At 43.9% G+C, this 7,773-nt stretch overlaps 1 long non-coding RNA gene across 1 annotated transcript in view; it reads right to left on the bottom strand.

The window, feature by feature from the left end:
* LOC109296309 overlaps positions 1–7,773 on the bottom strand; it is a 51,964-nt gene that overhangs the window by 42,750 nt on the left and 1,441 nt on the right. The window lies entirely within an intron of this gene.

Below are 7,773 nucleotides of genomic sequence, written 5' to 3'. Positions count from 1 at the left end.
GGAACAGTGATTCGACTCGTTGATTTGGACCACTGCCCCGATTCGATTTGGCCAAATCTGAAGATTTGGTGCTGATTCAGAGAATCAGCAATTTGGACATAGACACAGCTTTAAATGTTTTTTCTACATACCTTGAGGTACCAGGCGTGGCTCATGAATGCTGAGATAGACAGTGTCCCACAGGAGCACAGGGGTGGTGGTGGGGTGTCATGTGCTTGGCAGCAAACCTGGAAGTACTTCCAGTCCACTTCTGGGTCTGCCAGGGAGTGCGCTGGCCCCCCCACCCCATGATGCTCCCCTGGATCAGCAATCAGCCACGGGGGGACCCCAGGTGCCCCCCCAGACCCAGGAAGTACTAGTCACCAAGCTGGGAGGGGCGTAGGGGGCCCCCTGCGTGCTCCTCGGCATACCCAAAAGTGGACTGGAAGTGCTTCCGGTTCACTTCTGAGTCTGCTGCTGAGTGCGCTGGGGAGCCCCCCATGCTCCTGTGAGACACTCCATCCACTCCAGCATATTATTGAGCCACCTGGTAGCTTGAGGTATGTAGAAAAAACATTTAAAACTGTATCTATGTCTGAATCGCTGAATCTTTCCAAATCTCTTGGAATCAATTCAGGGTTGCAATTTGATTTGGAGAGATTAAAGGGTCTCCTGATTCAATTCAGATTCGGAGGTTCGGCCACTGAATCAGGCCGAATCTCCGCCAAATCAAATCAGGGACAGCCCTAGCAGGCACGTGCCTGAATTTCCTCAATCTAGAGAGTTTCCAACCTGTTCAGCCTAGCCAGGTTAGACTAAGGCTCAGGCTCTTTGAATGTCTGTCCCACAAAATCCACTAATTTCTATTCCCTGGTTGCTGGATTAGAAGAGTTAAAGTACCATTGGATGGTCAGTTTCCACTACATCCACAGCCCACTTTTTCCTGAGGTTACAGGTAGGTTAAATTTATCTTTAAGATAAAATGACTTTGCTCACAAATTTTGCATCCATAATAGTTCAGATACAGAATGCAGGCAGCATTTCATTGTTTGATTTCCAGGTTAGATAAACAGCTGAGTTTCCAAATATCTCTGGGCCTGATCCAAAGAACTCCTATTAACGTCAATGGGCTTTGGATTCCATTGAAATAAAAGAATCAAAATGTTCATTTTTTTTAAACCACCCCCTCCCCAGATATACCAGTGTTAAATCAGAAACTTGTAACAACTGATTTTTTTAAATTAATGTGTCACTTTATGTTAGCACTATAATTAGAGGGATGCCATGTTAATTAATGCTGGTTGGAAACCTGGAATAGCAAAATCCTTCAGCCTTCTACAGAACACTTTGCAGCCAAAGTGCTGGTTTTTTCTTTTCATTATATCCTGTTTCTAGATAGTGAAACCTACTATTAAAAAAGCAAGAGTGTAGCAACTGGAGATATACTAAAGACAAATTTATTTAGGAACTCCAGCAAAATTCAGAATAGTAAAACATGGGTGACTGGTGCCGATTACCAACCAGAGGAGGGTGGGGTCCCCTAGTGGCCAATCACTGAGCCAGCGGCGAAACTGGAAGTGCACTTTCGCTGGCGCTTCCAGGAGGTGCACAGCCAATCTCAGGGGGTGCATGTGCACCCATGTGCACCCCCTACTCGTTGCCAATGTAATAAAATATTGCTTTCAAACTTAAGTGGGATGTTATGTTAGATAACTTTTAACTGAGTTGCTTTGAAAACTGCATGCAGTGAAAAGATTAAAAAGAATTAAGCCAAGCCTAATGGTGAGCTAACATGTGTCCTTGGATGCATGTTTGTTTGGTTATCTGGCCAGCACTGAAGTCAATGGAAGGTCTCTGTAAGCAGAATTGCAATTTGTGCATTGTAATACACTGGGCAGGGGCAGGGGGAGAGAGGTAGAAACCAGAAACTTTCTTTCCATTTCATTTTAAAAGCTTTTTCTGTATCTGAGTTTATTGAATTATGCTGTACATGACATTTGTTACTATGCTTGTCTTTTAGGCCATGTGTAGACTAGAGTTAACTGATTGTTAAGGAACCTGTTAACTACCACAAATGTATGTTCTAATATAAATATAAGAGTTTGAGAAAGTTCTGGGATGTTTTATATATATTCTGTATTAGGGACATATGTATAGAAGCTCCTTTAAAATGTTTAGAACAGTGGTGCTTAACCTCTGGCCTGTGGGCCAGATCCAGACCACTGGGCTGTGCCACCTAGCGCATAGATCTCCCTACAAGTCCAGAAATTTGGCAGCAGGGGAATGGTGGCAATCAGGGCCCAATTAATGCATAGGCAAACTAGGTGCACTGCCTAGTGCCCTGAGCTGTAGTGGGGAGCTGGGTCCTTCCCTCCATGGCAGCAGTGTGAATGGCCCTGTTCGTCTCCCTTCTCCTACCCTCCACCAGCCTTGTTGCTGCCATAGTAGCTTCCTTAGCCAGAGCTCTGAGCCCTGTTCCTTGCACTGGGGTGGGAAGGAGTTGTCTCGAATGACACAGGGCCCACAAGTTTGTTTGCATAGGGCCCACTAAAGGGTTAATCCAGCCCTGGTGGCAGTATTATTTGCCACTTCCCTGATGCCAAATTTCTGGACCAACAGGGAGCCCCGGAGACCTGCTAATGTGGTTGAGCATGCAGGGTCAGACTGGTGCAAAGCTGGGTCTTTGGATCAACCCCATGCCATTCATTTGGTTCATGGGCCAGAAAGTTAGGTGCCGCTGGTTTAGAACATACCTGGAAAGGGGAAGTGGGAAGGGTGAAGATACATGCGTTGAGGGAGGGGAAGAGGAAACAGAAACTGACTTCTCATACCTACTACAGGAATTTGTTGCTATTTTATGTGAGTCTCCTTGTCAGTATTTTTAGGCCATGGTGGACAGTTTTTTATCTGCATTAAATTCATTCCCTTTTTGTGAGCTAATTCTCCACAGCCTTGCATCGTTATTTATTCTGCATTCATCACAGTGCATGGGAGCAAGTGCCCATGAACACAGTGGAGAAATACAGTGTCTCAGTTCCATAACCAAGACATCATTCAGGTTTCCTTGTGCATATCTGACTTGTCCCAACATTTCCCAAGGTAATCGACATTGAGCCAGCTAGCTGATGAACAGACTACCACACTCTTCAGTTTAGAATGCCATGAGCTTTATTGCCTAATATAAAACTGGATGAGTTGAGGAAGGAGCAAATCTTGAAACTGTAATGGAAATGAAAGGAAAATACTCTCTCAGAGTAAGTAGCTGTAGTTATAGTTTCGCCAGATGTTTAGGATATTTTCCAAGTGCAAACCTTCGCAGATCCATATTATCATGGGCATTTTTTAGTTGCATGTGAGCCTTAAATCTTCTTTTCATCTGGGCTAGCATCTTATGGTTAGGCTAAATATAGAATTGACTTAGAATGTGTTGATAAATGTGTTGCAAGTGGATAGAAATGTTTAGTTCTACAGCACCAAACTCTTTTCTCTTTTTTGGAAAATACATCTTATTTGCCTATGTCCAGAACTTTCACTGTGCATGTTAGTGAAATGATAATCAAACAGAAGACATTTTATACATTAAAGTTACTTATCAAATTCCATCTTCTTTGGTGCATTTGCACTAGATTTTCAAAAGCTTACCTCTAATTATTTCAATATCTGAGCTTGTTTTAAACATATTTTAATGAAATTACAGGTTATTTTATTTTGTTCATATTTAAATAATGAACAAAAAACCCTAGTTCCCTATGCTTCTAGCTGCTTTTGATTAAAAGACAAAAGGTGAAATAAAAAAATTAGCAATGTTGTTAAACCCATAGACCACAAAAATCAAGCCAAAATGTTTCCCCAAATGTATCTCCAGCCCTTGTTCTTTTCCAGAAATCCCAATAAATGGATTGGTTTTAAATGCAATTGAGACAGCATGCCTTGGAGTCAAGCTTGAGGATGAATTCCGAAGCTGAGGATCCCTCCAGGGGAATGCCTTACCACTATCAGCTTCTTTTTGAAGACTCTTTTCTGATCTCAGCTATGGCTAGACAGCATGGGGAGAAAACCATGCTTTCAAGTACTCGAGACCCAAACCACATAGGGCCTTATAGGTTAAAACAAGCAGCCAAGCATTGTGTGCAGAGCTGAGCATGAAATAGATTTCCAGTTCCACAAAACATGAAAAAAAATACATCCTCCATGTATTGGAATGAAAATAAGACTTTTCAAACCCTTTAACAGGAGAAAGGGAGGGGGAGGGAGAAACTCTGCCCCTCTTATCCCTTGCACAGCCAATAGCCTAGTGGTGAAAGGACTCGCTTAAGATTTTGCTACACATACAGGCTGTCTATGCTACTTATGGCACATAGGCTGCAGGTTGGCCATCAGAGACTGAGACTACTGACTTTCCCAGCGTGGGTCTCTGGTTTGGTTTTGCTCAGTTTTTTAGTTCAGATCAAGTGTCGTTTTCTGTGCTCCTGGGAAATGCCCTACCTAACAAGCAATCCATGCTCTTCTGTCCTAACTGCAGTTTCTGAAAGGACTGTACATATTACATTACTATATATTTTTGTGGAATTGTGTGTTGAAGCTGCTCAAATGAAACCCAAAAAACAGAGAAGAACCAAGCCCTTTAAGTGCTTGGGGTAGAGGTGTGTGCATATTGGGTGGGGGAATTATACTGACCACTGGAGGAGGAGGTGGGCAAAAGGGAGGGGTGAGGAAGAGGGAGAAGAGTTTTATCTGCTCCAGGTTTCTTCACCTGGGTGGCAGCTGCTATTGAAGCTTGGGTGGTCTGCTGCTGCTGAGAGAGAGGCAGCAGCACAGGCTCTCCAGGGGCTGCTCCTGGTGCCCAGATCACCCTCCCCCCCTTAAAAATACAGGGCTATGCCTCCCACAAGAAAGCTTTCCGGGGGGTGTCATTCCAGCCTCCTTTCCCCCCACATATGCTACTAGGCATGGGGCTGCATTTGCCTGGTTCCTTTGGCCAGACTGCACAGGGCTGTGCCTACCCCAGCAATGACTTCTAGGGGGGAGGAAGCCATACTTGTACCCCCTCTAAGTTGGCACCCAGGGCTTGTGCTCCACTTATCATCCTCTAGTTATGTTGCTGCTGCTAAGAATAAGTAAAGCAAAGACCCTATACAGGAACTATAAGTAAAACACTTGATGGTCAGTTAGTTTAACAAGTTTTATATATTCACTTCTTGAATGGCATCAGGTTACTGTCTTATAGTACCAAGAAAGAAATGACAGAAATGATGCATAAGATCATACATGCTCTGTGCACAGTACACCTGTTACTATAATTCTTATACCAATATTCTAAATCTCATCCCACAGAAATCCATAGGACTTTTAGCATTCTCTTTAATGACAGCAGGCCAGGCCTCAAGAATAGAAAATGACTAGTCTGAATTTTTTCAAGCTCTGCATAAAGGAATGTGGTGGCTGTAGCAGGGTGATCGCAGTCAGCCCTGCAAAGAAATTCCAGCTGTGGGGCATTTGGGTGGGTGGATGGGATGTCCTACTGGGAAATTTAAGAGCTGCCAGAAGTGTGAGGAGGAGGAAGTAAGTTGTGGAGGGAACAACTTGCTGCAAAGAGAAGCCAAGCAGCTGTACTGGGGTCAGAGCAAAAGAGGTTCTGTTCCTAATGTCTGGAACAGGACAGAGGGATTTTGTTTTGTTTGCTTATTTAAAAGACGGACCTTTGCATTGGAGGGCTGGCTGCGAAGGTCCTCAGGCAGTGAATTCTCCTATAAAAGCCAGTCAGCTAAGCCACCCACTCACAGTGGCATTTTCAGAGCACAGTTCAGGAACGTGCACTCTTCTGTTTTTCTCCCCAAGGCTTAAATTCTCAACATCAGGGAATATTCTTGAACAGCTACTTAGGGGGATATAGTAGCAAAGCCTGCTTGCATCAGTCACCCATAGGGACATGGTGCTATGAGGGCCAATCTTTTTGGCAGGTGTGCCACTCTGATCTCCTTCCTCAGCCCAATCTCCTGCTCTGCTTTTTGCTTCCTGCCTGACTTGCTGCTCCACTTCCTGCTCCCTGCCCTGTGCTCCTTGACTGATCTGCTGCTTGCTTTCTACCCTTTCTGCTGCTGTGCTACCTGTCCCCTCCCTGAACTGCCTTGGTACTGGCACAGGCTGCCTGTGCTACTTGAGGTACATGTGCTGCAGGTTGGCCACCCCTGTGGTAATGAGCGCTTTCATATTCAGATCAGTGATGCCCAGCCTTCACTAACCCTTGAGCAGTGGATGAGTGATGTGACTTTTTCTGTCAGTGATACAAAACAAGTGATGTGCTGGGGGCAACATCAAACTTTTGCTTTTCCTGCTGTACTTAGTTTTATCTTTGCTTGCAGGTAGGAGAAATTTCAGTGACAGTGGGTCTCTTCCTGTGAGTCACAGGACTGGGGCCCTCAGATTTAAATGCTATGGAACTGACCCTACAGCTCTTTCATGGCATGGTTGGCATGTTGTTGTGGCTGTCATGGTCTTGGAAATGCACGAGTCATTTTTGTGATACATCTTTTATTGGGCCAGCAGTATATCTGGGAGAGCTGTTGGACCAGCTTTGGGGCTTTATGTGCCTTTCCTCAGGGCTCTGTTGGAATCAATACATGATGGGAGTCTGCATATGTGACCAGCCATGCACAGGCTGGGCTCGGGGTGCCTGTGTGCATGAGCTCAGTGTCCCTGAAGCCAATGTTACTAGCATGGAGTAGGTGATCCTCAAGCGCCAGCTTTGCTGGACTGGACACTGGGTGCAGATGCCTGACTCTTGACTCCCAAAACGAGTGCTCAACTCCCAGCTTATCTCACGGCAACTACAGGCAATGCTACAAGGACATGTTGAAGGCATGCCTCAGTTAAATGGATGTCAACATCAGGAGCTGGCTGCCAACTGGCACTAATGGTGCTGTCACCTCAACCAAGTGGCAGCCCACTTTGATGGCCATAGGCAAAAACAGGAGTCTTCCCTGAATGATTAATTAATTCAAAATAAAAGTGTAAATATGTTGTTAAAATGGTATCCTTTCAAGCTTTCAGGAGCAAGACCTCACTTCACCACATGCTGTAACACCTGATCAAGTGCACTCCTGCTCCAGCAGACTCTGCAGGTGCCTGAAGAGTATTGGTGCCCAAATGTTTGCAAAGAACAATTTTTTCCAGCTATTTAGTTGGTCTAATAAAAGATACCACATTTACCCAAAGAACTTGTCTGCCTAGCTTCTTTCATTCAGTTTGTCTATTGGACTCTTAAGACACCTCAAGCCCCATCAGAGAGCTGCCCTACATCGAGGGATGACCTGTGATGCCTGTCCCTGGCTCTGGGGCAGCTGTGGGTGGGTGGCTTTGACCTGAAAGTCTTGCACTGGCCCTGTGGCTCCCTGGCTGGATGCCTCCTCAGCTCCCAGGGGTGTTGGTCTAAAGACATAGGCAGACAAGGTTCTTTGGGTAAATGTGATCCCTTTATTAGATCAATCTTTCCTTATTTCTTATGTATTAATATTATTGAACCAATCTCAATTATTATTATTATGATTGGTCTAATAATAAATGAAAAATAAGAAAAATAAAAAATAAGAAAAGATTGGTCTAATAACAATAAATACAAATAATAAAAATTAAAAAACAGTAAAAGATTGATCTAATAATAAATTCTTAAAAATAATGACAATAGTAAAAGATTGGTCTAATAATAATGTCTTGTATTATTGTTATTATTTGTATGTATTATTATTAGATCAATCTTGCATTGTTTATTGTTATTTTTATTAGACCAATCTTTTT

Source organism: Gavialis gangeticus, unplaced genomic scaffold (assembly GCF_001723915.1).
Source record: "Gavialis gangeticus isolate Ggan-Ray unplaced genomic scaffold, GavGan_comp1, whole genome shotgun sequence".
In the NCBI taxonomy this organism is placed as follows: Eukaryota; Metazoa; Chordata; order Crocodylia; family Gavialidae; genus Gavialis; species Gavialis gangeticus.
This window is presented reverse-complemented; position numbering and strand designations above follow the sequence as displayed.